General features: G+C 40.9%; 1 protein-coding gene across 1 annotated transcript in view; it reads left to right on the plus strand.

The window, feature by feature from the left end:
• The first annotated feature begins 644 nt into the window (after positions 1–644).
• jcada (junctional cadherin 5 associated a) overlaps positions 645–13,124 on the plus strand; it is a 184,333-nt gene continuing 171,853 nt past the window's right edge. The window contains exon 1 of the mRNA XM_060825045.1: positions 645–762. The gene's annotated coding sequence lies outside the window, so the exon portion shown is untranslated. The remainder of the gene's footprint in view (positions 763–13,124) is intronic.

A 13,124-nucleotide genomic window follows, 5' to 3' on the forward strand; every position in this document is an offset into this window, starting at 1 on the left:
GACAGCGTGATTGTAAAGTGTCATATCACAGTGTTTCCTAATTCTGTCACCAGGTATACATGTGAGAAACTACCATCCCTCCTTTGCCAATGGTCATATACTCCATCCCCTTCCAGCCCACTGCACAATTTTCAGTATTGCCTCTGAACCCAGGGTCACCTTCCCTCATGACCTATCTACCATCTCCATTCATAGATTGCATATGGAGCCATTCTTAAAGAATGGAAATAATTCTAAGTGAATTTAACATGGCCCAATTAATTTGAGTTATGAATTCTGTTCAGCAATTATCTTCAACCATTGCATCTGTGACACAACTGCTTCGTGCAATGATTATTAACCAACAGCCTTTAAAAGACAAAGTTGCATTGATCAGCCTCAAATACCAGATAAAATCAGTGTTCTTCCTCAACCGACTTCTGTCGCAAGCCAGTTTTGAAGAATTTGTTTTTGTTTTAGTGAATATGGAGCATGACAAGTGCGATTATACTCTGCAATGTGACAAGCTTTGCAGTAGTGTGTTACTGTAAGTCTGATACAGACCTTTGCACACAGGGATCGCAGAGAAGGGCATGTTTGTGGTGCAGATAACAGAACAATAGCAGAGTTTTGTTTAGGAAGCAGCTGCAGGAAGAAGGGGAGTGTACTTTGCAGAAGAGAGTAGCAGTGTATTTTTCCAGACTGCATTTTTATTCAGTTGGGGCACTTCAATGAGTAACAGCGGTCGCAATGGCAGAGTGAAAAGCAATTCTTGTGCCTCAGGTAAGGTTATCTTTATGGCATTGCCTAAATTAAGCAACAAATCCAAACATAGTCTGTTGTTTTCAAAGTGATTTCACAACTTTGAAGAGAGATTGTTGTTTCCTCACTGTCTCCCAGCTGAGAATACAGCACTTTGGAGAACAGCAGATGACCTGTAGCAATCAGAATTTATTGCATGTTATATTGTATTGATGACACTGAACGTTCACTTAATCAGGGCCCTTTGAATTTCTCAATCATAGACAGCATTGTAACATTTGAGGTGTTTGCTGATTTGAGATTTTATCCTATGATTCATGTATTTTCTCTGATTTTTGGACATGTTTTGGGAACGTATGTTCACAAGTGGGAAAATTATCCTTTGGACAGAAATTGAAGCGGATAATCTCTTTTTTGCTAAGTTTTAAAAGAAATGTCTAACCCAAACTAATTGAGTTGATAGGTTTATATTATTGATTTTCGTCGATTCATTGGATTGGATGAGTGAAGTCGTTGTGATTGTAATTAATAGCTAAAATGCATTACAAATGGATTTCTAAACATTTTGCACATTTAATTTTCACCATGATTTCATCTCAGAAGTAGATTAGCAGTATGTAATGCTATTGGGCCATTCACTTTCAGCAAATACTTTCACACTTGTTCTGCTTTTTCCAACTGTATTTTATTTGTTAATGATATTCCCAAATGGCACTGTGGCATTCCGACAGAGCCTACCAAAATGTGCATGCAGGACCTTTCCCAAAAGACTATGCTCTTGTCAGCCTGGAATGTGTATTCATTAGTGAAGATATTCTCAAGTGATCCCAGTTCAGCCTGGCCAGACAACCATTTTCTGGCAGGTGTTGCGGAGTAGACACTTGATTGACTTCCCCATTCTACAGCTCTGCTATTGCATAGCCCAATGTCTTTCTTCTGCAGCCATTGAAATTGAGAATACAGAGCTCAGAGCAAGGATTGCAACTGGACATCTCCTCCTGTTCTATGTCATGTTTGCTCAGGAGACACACAAGGGTTGCCAATGCCTTTATTATTATTATTATTATTATTAATATTATTATTATTGAAATGGGAAGCAGATCCAAAGTGCATCAGTGCAGAGGGATCTGGGTGTCTTTGTGCATGAATTGCAGAAAGTGGATATGCAAGTGCAGCAAATAATAAGAAAGGCAAATGGAATCCTGGCATTTAAGGACTGGATTATAAAAGTAATGAAGTGTTGTTACAATTATATAAGGCATTGGTGAGACTACATCTGGAATATAGTGACCAGGTTTGGTCTCCTTACTTGAGGAAAAATGTGATGGCACTGGAGGCAGTTCAGAGGAGGTTCACCAGGTTGATTCCAGGGATGAATGGGCTGTTGTACGAGGAGCAGTTGACTAGCTTGAGCTTATACTCTCTGGAGTTCAGGAGAATGAGGGGGGATCTGTTTGAGGTATATAAAAAGCTGAAGAGGATTGATAAGGTGGACGTTGAACAGATGTTTCTCCTTGTGGGACAGTCTCGAACAAGCTGGCTTAGATATAGAGACGGGGGAGGTAGGTTCAAAACTGAGATGAGAGAAACTATTTCTCTCAGAGAGCTGTGATTCTGTAGATTTCATTGCCCCAAAGTACAGTAGAGGCAGAATCAATCAACTGATTCAAGAAAGAAATAGACATATTTTTGATGAAAAGCAGGAAAAAAGGCTATGGGAAGCAGGCAAGGAAGTGGAGTTGAGACCAGGATAAGATCAGCCATGAGCATATTAAATGACTTGAATGGCTGAATTGCCTACTACTGCCTACATTCCTATGTTGTGAAAAAAATGTTTAGCGATCTGGCCTTGTATTTAAATGTAATGCAATCACTGGTATTTGCAAGGTTAGGCCAGGAACCTCACTGCAGTAGGACAACTCGAATTCCAAAATAAGCTGTCAATGAATTGAACATGTGCATTGCACGTTCAATTGATCATAATTTGGTGTTTATCTTTGATGAAAATAAAACTCTGTCTGACTTTTTTATGAGCATACAAGTTCTGGTGAAAAGGAAATAAAAACTCTGATTCATCTTGTCTGTCCCTCACAATTGTAATACTTTGTGCATTCCAATACATATGCTCTGTCCTCCACCCAAACCACGTGGTCTCATAGCAGAGGCAAGGAAACAGATTAAAAACCCATCCAAATGTGGGGAAACACTCGTGGAAATTTATTGTGGACTACACCCCCATCAAAACAATCTGAAATATTGTCCATGATTATCCTCAAAAAGGATTGCTCTCTGACAGCAACCCTCTGATGGCCTTGTTTAATCTAAAATTGACTCCTGCTGACATAGACAATCGACAATAGACAATAGGTGCAGGAGTAGGCCATTCAGCCCTTATAGACATATTTAGTTTAAAGTAACAATCATTTGGAATGCAATCTAATTCTTTCATCTTCCAATAAGCCTCGATCAGAATATTTCTAATTCTAAGCCTCTTTGAAGTGAGCAGTACTGATTCTTTTATTTGATTTTATTGACAAGGAAGCTTCAAAATGATAACCAGTCTCAAACTTTCCACCGTACCCTATCCAAAGCACCTATGTGAGGAGACTAAAGTTAGGCCCAGAATTCTAACAGAAGTTTGACCAAGGTCTCACAGTCTAGCATGTAGTCTAATCAATTTGTCACAATATAGTTCCTCACACTACATTTGTAGCTCGTATTCTGAAGGCTAGTATATAATGAGAAATTATTGTAGAGTTTGCTTTGAAACAGAGAATGAACTGCACAAGGAATCTCAATTCACACTGAATGTTATGCGTGAATGGATTGAATCTCTTTCAAGGTTCATTGGAAGTCTTGAGCTGGCAGACAGTTCCAAATATTAAAAGCAGCTTCTTGATTTAGCACAATGAGAATTGACAGAATTGATCTGGTTGTTTGAGATGGTCACAGGAGACAGGACTAGTAGTAAGTCAACCATTGACAGCTTCCTTAGGACAGGCAAAAATCTTTACAAAACATTAGTTGAACCTTTTCCTTGTAGGTCCCTGTCCATTTTCTATCTATCAGAAATGAACAGGAACTGTGTCTCATGGACACTGTCTTTTGTAGGTCTAACTTGTCCTTTTCCTGAAGGGAGCACTGACCACTTACTTCCTATTTCAAATCTTGTTTAAAATTGGTGGAGAACAGGCATTGAGAGGGAAAAGCACAGTGCATGTTATTTAGGGATCTCTGTGCTCACTGTTTCAATCAGGAAAATCAGGGAACCTTGGTTACTCCTCTCACATGAGGCAATTATTAATTATTCCACTTAACGGTCTTATAGTCAGTCCCTCCAATATTCAGCTGTAAGCCTGAATTAAAGAACTGGCTTGTATTACAGTCAGACACTGGGCACAATTGCTCCAAACAGGAACCCCCACATTGTCAAGTTCCTGGGTGAGGAGGGATGAACTGGTCCCCTTTCTTTGTTCACAGGGTTGGTCATTGCAGGGCTAATTTACAGAAGGTAAATTTGTCAATACCTTTCTCCCAAACCCAAATGAATTGATGTTTTAAAATGAACCATTTTAACAGGCTTTCTGGAGTTACGGAGTGATTTTCTTTGTTACCTAGCGTAAGAAGGAATGATAACACAACACAAATCCACGTAGTTTAGAAACGACTGACTCAAAAAAAATCCCTGAGCCATTCATGAAGAGTAGATAATGAAACATTGATAGTAGAACAGTCAGATTCGAGATTCATGGCTTTGCAGATAAGTTGGAAATTTTTTTACTTTTACTTTTAGAGCCATAGAATCATAAGAGATATACAGCATGGAAACCCTTTGGTCCGATTCATCATGCCGACCAGAAACCCTAACCTAATCTAGTTCCATTTGTCAGCACCTGGGCCATATCCCTCGAAACCCTTCTTATTCATGTACCCATGTAGGTGCCTTTTAACGCTGTATTTGTACCAGCCTCCACCACTGGCAGCTCATTCCATACACGCACCACCTTGTGTGTGAAAAAGTTGCCCCTTAGGCCCCTTTTATATATTTCCCCTCTCACCCTAAACATAGTTCTGGACGCCCCCACCCCAGGGAAAAGACAATATCCATTTAATCTATCCCCTCATGATTTTATAAACCTCTACAAGGTCACCTCTCAGCCTCTAACACTCCAGGGAAAACAGCCCCAGCCTATTGAATCTCTCCCAATAGCTCAAATCCTCCAACCCTGTCAACATCCTTGGGTCTGGGTGGGTTGCACTTCAGCAGGTCGATGTGGACTCGTTGGGCCGAAGGGCCTGTTTTCGCACTGTAAGTAATCTAATCTAAAAAAACTTTCTGAACCCTTTCAAGTTTTACAACATCCTTCTGATAGGAAGGAGACCAAAATTGCACGCAATATTCCAACATTGGCCTAACCACTCCTGTGCAGCCACTACATGACCTTTCAACTCCTATACTCAATGGTCTGACCAATAAAGGGAAGCACACCAAACAGATATCCTATCTACCTGCATCTCCACTTTCAAGGAACTATGAACCTGCACTCCTAGGTCTCTTTTGTTCAGCAACACTCCCCAGGGCCTTACCATTAAGTGTGTAAGTCCTGCTTTGATTTGCTTTTCCAAAATGCAGCACCTCACATTTATCTAAATTCCATTTGCCACTCCTCAGTCCATTTGCCCTTCTGATCAAGATCCCATTGTACTCTGAGGTAACCTTCTTCCCTATTCACTACACCTACAACTTTGGTGCCATCTGCAAACTTACTAACTAGATCTCCTATGTTCACATCTAAATCATTTATATAAATCACGATAAGTAGTGGACCCAGCACTGATCCTTGAGGCATTCCACTGGTCACAGGCCTCCAGTTTGAAAGGCAACCCTCCACCACCACCCTCTGTCTTTGATGGTGATTGACTTGTAGCACTCAGTGTGAGCAATCACTTCTTTAATCCTGTTTCCTTTTGACTGACTTGCTGGTTAGCTGGCTTCTAGCCCATAGCAAAAGCATCCTTTACATCCAATACAAAGGGAACTAATGAGTCTCCTTTGATTGTGATCTTCTTAGCATGCTCGTGCTTGAACCCAGGCTAGTACACATGAGTTCTTCAGCTCACCAGCACCCCTTCTTCCAATAGCACACTGAGCTGAGTCGAATTGGCTTTCGACCTCTATTCTTGAGAGGAGACAGAAATCATGTCTCTTGCCCAGTCTTTTCTCCCATCTTGTTCACCGTCTGAGGCAACTCCCAGGAGATTACAGTTTAGTTAGAAATGCATTGCAGGGTCTCTGTCTGTAGCTAGACAGCCAGCAGATTTTCATCTGCAGTCATGTTTTGGCAAGTGCCCCATTTCTAAAATAAAACATGTATTGTAATTCGAAGTTTAATGTACCTACAAGTACTTTGGAGTTCCACTACCGAGGTTTTCTTGGTTCAATCACTAATTCTGGGTGAAAGGGCAGAGAAGAAACTCAAAGAACGAAGAACAGTACAGCACAGAAACAGGCCTTTCAGCCTTCCAAGTCTGTCCCGATTCCTAAACCTTATTTAGACCCACTACTAATTGTCCATATGCAGTTTCTGTCTCTCTGTTTGCCTCCCGATTCATGTGTCTATCAGGATACACTTTAAATGCTGCTAACGCACCTGTTTCCACCACCACCACTGGCAGTACATTCCAAGAACCCACTACCTTCTGTCTTCCCAGCACTTCGCCTCTAAACTTTCTCCTTCTCACCTTGAACCTATGCCCTCTTATTGCTGACCTTTCCATCCTGGGGAAAAAGCCTCTGATTATCACCCTATCTATGCCTCTCATAAATTTGTAGACCTCCAGCAGGTTGCCCCTCAGCCTCTTTCTTCCCAGTGAAAACAATCCGTGTTTATCCAACCTCTCTTCATACCTAAAACTCTGCAGATCAAGCAACATCCTGGTAAACTTTTTCCAATGCATCTGCTTCCTTCTGGTAATGTGGAGACCAGAACTGCATGTAACTTTAATGGCATCAAGTGTTATGAGAATGTGACATTGAGACAGAGAATCAACAATAAGCATATTGAACAGAGAAGCAAGCTCAAGGGGCTGAATGCCCTAGTATGCTCCTACTTTCTATGTTTCAATGCTCTATGCTTCCAATACTTCATCAGTGATACCACACAAGATCCTTTTACCATGCTTTGCTCAACTCCACATGTGGATAGTAGGTTAAAGCACTGTTCAATTTTCGAACTGGGCCCAGCCCTACTGAAAAGGTGTCAGCTTTAGTCTATCACCTGATAACATTTTAGATAGAGGCAGCTATATTCAATTTCATCTGTCTCAAAGAGGGGAAGAAACCATCAGCCAAGGTTCTGTCTCCTGGTGAAATCCAGTGACCCTGCTGGAAAGTGTCTGTGGACATAGAGTGAGGCCAATACTTTGCCTGGTTTTTAAGGCCTCTATCATCAAAATTCTGTGATTTCCGAACCAAGGCTAGATGAGAGCCAGCAGCAGAAAGGTTGTAGCAGTTCAACATGAGGGCCCACTCTGCCTTATCAGTGGATTTAGGGATGGACATTAAATGTGGCCTGGCCAATGTTACCCACGTACAAACTAATTAGCAAGTAAACCTGTTTATCCTCCAGCTTATATATGATGATCTCTTTGTAGAACTGGCCTGGCGAAGTGTTCAGAAACAGTTTAAAAGGATATTTCCTCCTTTGATTTTCAGTTTATGTCATTTTAATTGTCTTGACAGTGGTAACATCCTGGATCTAAAGCTTTGGCAATGTTTTGGTAAAGGTTTGAGTAAAATGTAATCTAATACCAAAAAGTACTGGAGAAATCTAATCTACTTCTTAAGGATGCAGAATGGCTCAATCATTTTATGCTAAAATGATTTCGGAACATTGAAAATGAATTTTAAACGAGCCAGATGTCTTTGAGACAGAGGAGTGAGGACTGGGATATTTCAAGACAGCTGACATGTTTGATTGCAATCCTTCGAATTTCTGATTGCGACTCATTACTATGTGTTTTCAATGGCTGAAGTCCAGCAGGTGGCAGCTGTTGGGGGCCTGGTTATTTGAATAGCCTTGTAAAGTGTCACCCAATAACATGCACATCCAAACTGCTAATGTTCAAGGTATCAAGTTTATTAAAGTGAGTGAAAGCGAATGAGGAATTTATGATCCTGTTATGGCAAAGGATATTCACCATCAGTGTGGAAGTGACATTGGAACCCAAATCAGAGAGAAAGACAAGCCTATGGGGACATATTAAAAAAAGAAATAGCGCGCCTTTATGCACAATCTTTCATGACCTCAGAAAGTCTCAAAGTGCATTACAGCTGGTAAAGAATGTTTGACATGTTGTTTATCTTATGATGTAGAATAATTAGTGTTTATGTTGTTCATTTTAAAAACACTTTTAAAATATTATAGCTTGCTGGCTCAAATCTATCTGATCTGAATAATAGTATGTTTCATGTGTGTGTTATTCTTACTTGTGAATGACCCATTAGCAAAATGTTTTGATAAGGATCAAAGTCCCCACTCCTCCAGTAGTGTGCAGTCACCCATCTTCAGGATCTATTCCCTAAGGTTCACTGCTGTCAGTTCCAAACTGTGTTTATCATGGAGACACCCTATCTAATCCAAACAGCTGGGTTTCAAAATGTGTACATCAGGGATCGAAGCTGAACAGTCTCAGGTTAATTTGAATTTTAATGGATATTGACTCCTAATCCTAAGATCTATGACTTACAAGTCAGCATGTAGTTTCAGTGATTGTTCACAACATTTCTCACACTGTCCTGTGATGTGTTACTGAGTGTACAGTATCCAAGTCAGAACAATGCATAATTGTCCCCAATGATAATTCCTCGAGCCCATTCTGGTAAAGTATCAATTTCTGGAACCATACGCTAGCGTGTTATATTTTTCGGAAGAAAGGGGAAAAAAATCAATAGCTTCCCAAGACAAAAACGAGTCTCTGCAGCCTTTCTGACAATCCCATGATCATTCTAAATGAACCATTTGGCCTTGCTGGGAACAGAGCCCAGATTAAGCTATCATCATTGGTATTGGAGATTGGGCAAGGTCCACAGATACCCCGTGCTGTGTTTTCTCACTTCTCTGACCTGGAACATGTAATCAGGCATCTTTAGTCACCATGATGTAAGAATGAGACATTGCAGGTGGAGCATCTGTGTTGAAGGCCATATATATAAGCACCATTTCTGGCCTGTGGATGCCTGGTGGCTATTCTAAATGTTCCCCAATATCATACAAACATGTGTGAGGAGCCTTATAATTAAAGGTCCTTCCAATGACTCCAACATCAAACACGAGTCCTTGGTAGCCACATCCCTGGATAAGTAACAGGATGCACCCCTGACAAATTGCTCCTTGCCAACTTTCCCCCCTTCCCCCAACCCCACAAACAGAGGGTGGCCTACACGAAAGATCCCTTCAAGCAATATCAAAATGCTGAGGATGCTGGGAGCCTGAAATCAAAACAGAAAATGCTGAGAGTGGTTTAAGTAAAGAAACACTATCTGAAAGAACAAAAACAGAAAATACTGCAGAATCTCAGTACATCTGACAGCATCTGTGGAGAGAGAAACAGAGTAAACATTTTGAATCTTTGATGATTCTTGAAGAATCGTTGGTGTACAAAGAGTACAATGGGTGAATTTGTTAGGCATATCAACTGTGCAACACGTTTAAGATATTCACGCCAAGAGTAGTTCTTCCTACTTTCAGGACTTTATACAAATGTTTGTGCAAAGCTCTGCAGATATTTGTTTGCACACATCAATTTTGGTTTTGCCAGGTCAGAAAGAAATGTAAAGCTGGTGGTATAACTGTAGTTCACTGGCCTCATCTTGTTTCAAACAGATAACAGTCTCAGAAATTGCAATTGCGCATAAGTGCAGGGATTATTATAAACATAGAACGTAGAACATAGAACAGTACAGCACAGAACAGGCCCTTCAGCCCACGATGTTGTGCTGACCATTGATACTCATGTGTGCACCCTCAAATTTCTGTGACCATACGCATGACCAGCAGTCTCTTAAATGCCCTGAATGACCTTGCTTCCACAACTGCTGCTGGCAACGCATTCCATGCTCTCACAACTCTATGTGTAAAGAACCCGTCTCTGATATCCCCTCTATACTTTCCTCCAACCAGCTTAAAACTATGATCCCTTGTGTTAGCCATTTCTGCCCTAGGAAACAGTCTCTGGCTATCGACTCTATCTGTGCCTCTCATTGTATTGTATGCCTCAATTAGGTCCCCTCTCCTCCTCCTTTTCTCAAATGAAAAATGTCCGAGCTCAGTCAACCTCTCTTCATAAGATAAGCTCTCCAGTCCAGGCAGCATCCTGATAAACCTCCTCTGAACCCTCTCCAAAGCATCCACATCTTTCCTATAATAGGGCGACCAGAACTGGACGCATACTCCAAGTGCGGTCTAACCAAAGTTTTATAGAGCTGCAACAAGATCCCACGACTCTTAAACTCAATCCCTCTGTTAATGAAAGCCAAAACACCATATGCTTTCTTAACAACCCTGTCCACTTGGTGACCATTTTAAGGGATCTATGTACTTGCACACCAAGAAGCCTCTGTTTCTCCACACTGCCAAGAATCCTATCCTTAATCCTGTACTCCAAAGTGCATCACCTTGCATTTATCCAGATTGAACTCCATCTGCCACGTCTCAGTCCATCTCTGCATCCTGTCAATGTCCTGCTGCAGCCGACAACAGCCCTCTATACTGTCAACGATCCCTCCAACCTTTGTGTCGTCTGCAAACTTGCTGACCCATCCTTCAATCCCCTCATCCAAGTCATTAATAAAAGTTACAAACAGTAGAGGCCCAAGGACAGAGGCCTGTGGAACACCACTCACCACAGACTTCCAGGGAAACTATTTTCCTTCTACTACCACTCGCTGTCTTCTGTTGGCCAGTCAATTCTGTATCCAGACAGCTAAGTTCCCCTGTATCCCATTCCTCCTGACCTTCTGAATGAGCCTACCATAGGGAATTATTTTGGTGAATTTAGCATTTCATATTGTCTGCATGAACTGAAGATTCCGGATTGGGCAAAACATGTCAAGATCATTGTAATGCCTTGAAAATAAGCAGATTAGTGTCTTAATGCTTTGCCATCATTATTTTCACAATGGTTTGCTTATTCGTGTCAGCTAGAAATTAGAAATGTTTATGAATCATTGGATTTAAACCAGAATAATAACTTAAACAAGACAGTTCTATAGCTTCACCAATATAAACATGTCTACAGCATAGATTGATCTCATATAAAAGGATTACATATAGTAATGAAGGCACAAGGAGTTTTTTTTATGAAGGTGAAAAAAGGTTGCATTGTGATAAAGTAACAGTATGGATAATTATATTCTTGTCTTCTGACATGTTGCATCAGAGGACAGCTCACACTCTAATGAAAACAACTCAATTCCTTCATAGCACTGTTTTGTGTTGGGGAAGGCGGCAAGTATAAGCGAGGATGGTGAGTCACGTTAGCAATTAAATGTGTTAACATTGCTGAACTTACATTCCCAAGCCTCCGCTTCCAACTCGGACCCATATGCTTCTCATCCAGTTTGGCCCTCTTACATCCTCATCCCAAATCTGAACTTTGTCATTGCTGGGACAATTAAACCATTCCAGATTCTATAGCTCACGTGGTGACGTTTTGACAATTTCCCTGAGCTAGTCATCCACACATCAAGGTGAATGCTGTGGGGGACATGGTTTCAAATAGCACCATGGCAGCTAGTGGAACATCAATTCAATCCATGAAGTCTGGAACTAAAAACTGTTGAATGTAAATATGACAACAACTAGCATCTATTATCATAAAAACCCATCTGTTTCACTAAATCCCTTTATGGAAGGAAATGTACCCCTCCCTTCATCCCCACATGATTCCAGACTCGTAGGAAGGTAATTGACTCTTAATTGCTCTTTGAAATGGCCTACAGGGTAATTAGGGGATGGTGGGAAATGCTGGCCATGTCAATGATGCCCACATGTCATGGAAGAATAAAAAAAGTAATCAATTCCCAAACGTCTAGCTATATTTCACGTGAACTTTAAATTGAAACTGCTCATCCAGTTCCAAACTTGATTGGCTAAACATTTCCTTCCAATTGTTTTGTTTGGTTGGTCGATGGTCTTGTAAATCATCATAAAGTTTGAAAATGTTTTCAGGTTATTAAATATTAAGAAGGTTAACTAAGCCCAATTTTCATATATTCTAACAGATTGATAATAATCAACACTAAGAATGTGAAGTCTGACATGGGAAAAGCTTGTTTGGTCACATAGGTCCATTCCTTCTGCATACATTGTACAATGTGCATCAACTCTTTATCCAAAGTTTTGCTGTTGAGGTGGATGGCTCAGGTTGGGATTTCCTGACTCAGCAGACCTGCCTTGGTTCCAAAGGGCCTCATTAAACCCAATTTCCACTTGTGAGGTGTCTGGATGGGATAGACTCAAGTCCATCAACACTGGAAGCAGATTGGAGGTGGCCAGGTAAGTGGGCAAGTGTTGAGGTGTGTTGGTTAAAAAGCTTGCCTCACCTCACTGAGACTTCATACCAATTGTTTGAGAAGCCCACTCAACCCTCCATGGCTCATCCATGCCAACATGTGCCCCCTCCATCATGCCTCTTCTCATATGCCCCATTGTCCCCATGACATCTTCATAATCACTCAACCAACAGCTTCACTGGCAGACCATACAAACCTCATGGAGATGAAAGTAAATTTCTAACAATTAAATAAAGCTTCTCACGCACTGTCGATAATGAAGAAAACATCCATTCATGAAACCCACTGAGTACTTGTAAATTTCAAGTGGTTAATTTATTGTGAAAGTAGGTAAATTACTCAGACACCATATCAAAGGCAGGTCATCCTTTATTATCCTCTTTAACTGTGAACGCAGAACACCCGCCAAGAGAATTATCAGAGACGATAGAGAACAAAAACAACTCGTAAAAACTGGAAAATGGACATACTGGTCAGACTGAAGTTTCAGTTTCAGGTGTATAGAACATGTCAGACCCATACGTGTCATTTCCAAGTTTTACTTTTTTTTAAAGTTGTTTTTGAAACTTGGCCAAACATTCATTATGACATACTAACAGCTCCTGGAGAAATTTCAAAAACAAACTCTATTGAAACTGCAAGAAAAAAATGTTTCAGTAACCAACATTGGCTGGCCAGTTAGTGGCACAATGACTCAATGGTTAGCACTGTTACCTCACAGCACCAATCTCCCTGGTTCTGTTCCAGACTCGGGCGGCTCTTTGTGTGGAGTTTTCACATTCTCCCCAGTCTGCATGGGTTTCCTCTG

This window comes from Hemiscyllium ocellatum, chromosome 5 (genome assembly GCF_020745735.1).
Source record: "Hemiscyllium ocellatum isolate sHemOce1 chromosome 5, sHemOce1.pat.X.cur, whole genome shotgun sequence".
In the NCBI taxonomy this organism is placed as follows: Eukaryota; Metazoa; Chordata; class Chondrichthyes; order Orectolobiformes; family Hemiscylliidae; genus Hemiscyllium; species Hemiscyllium ocellatum.